Source organism: Arachis ipaensis, chromosome B03 (assembly GCF_000816755.2).
Source record: "Arachis ipaensis cultivar K30076 chromosome B03, Araip1.1, whole genome shotgun sequence".
NCBI classification, from domain to species: Eukaryota; Viridiplantae; Streptophyta; class Magnoliopsida; order Fabales; family Fabaceae; genus Arachis; species Arachis ipaensis.
In genome coordinates, this window is record NC_029787.2 from 46,144,825 (window position 1) to 46,145,562 (window position 738).

Genomic DNA, 738 nt, shown 5'->3' on the forward strand with positions numbered 1-738 from the left:
ATATGTATATAAAAATTAGTTATCAAATTATTTATTAATCATTATGTATTTATATATAAATATATGTATTATTTAATTTATTTTTAATGTGTATTTTTTATTTCACTATATATACACAGGTAGTTATTTTCGATGTAAATATAACATGATTAATTTTTATAATATCTAATTTTACAAATTAAAACACTAAAATAATCATTTATAAATAGGGTAAAGTATATTTTTTGTCCTTAAAGTTTGACAAAAGTTTTAAAAATATCCCTAAGTTTTATTTTGTTTCAATTTTGTCCCAAAAATTTTCTATTTGCATCAAATATACCCCTGACAGCTAATTTTTCAAAAAATTTAAGATCGATTCAACAACAATTTCATAAGAACAACCCCTCAACACAAGCAAATCAAGCATATTTTCATGCATTATTGTTATATTAGTCTTAAATTTTTTAAAAATTTAGCTTCCGAGAGTATATTTGATGCAAATCGAAAACTTCTGTCTAAGACAATAAAAATCAGTTATGACTAATATTATTTTAAGTTTTATTGTTTAACTTGGTTAGACTTAGTTCATAAAAAGAGTTGGATGTATAGTATTTCTTTTACATATATATAAGTAAATACTTATTTAAAAATTTACTTCTTATACAATTAGAAGTCAATTCTTATTGAGATTCATAGTTGAAAAAGTTCTTTCAATTAATGTAGTTACAGAAAAAAAAAATTAAAACTAATATAAAACAG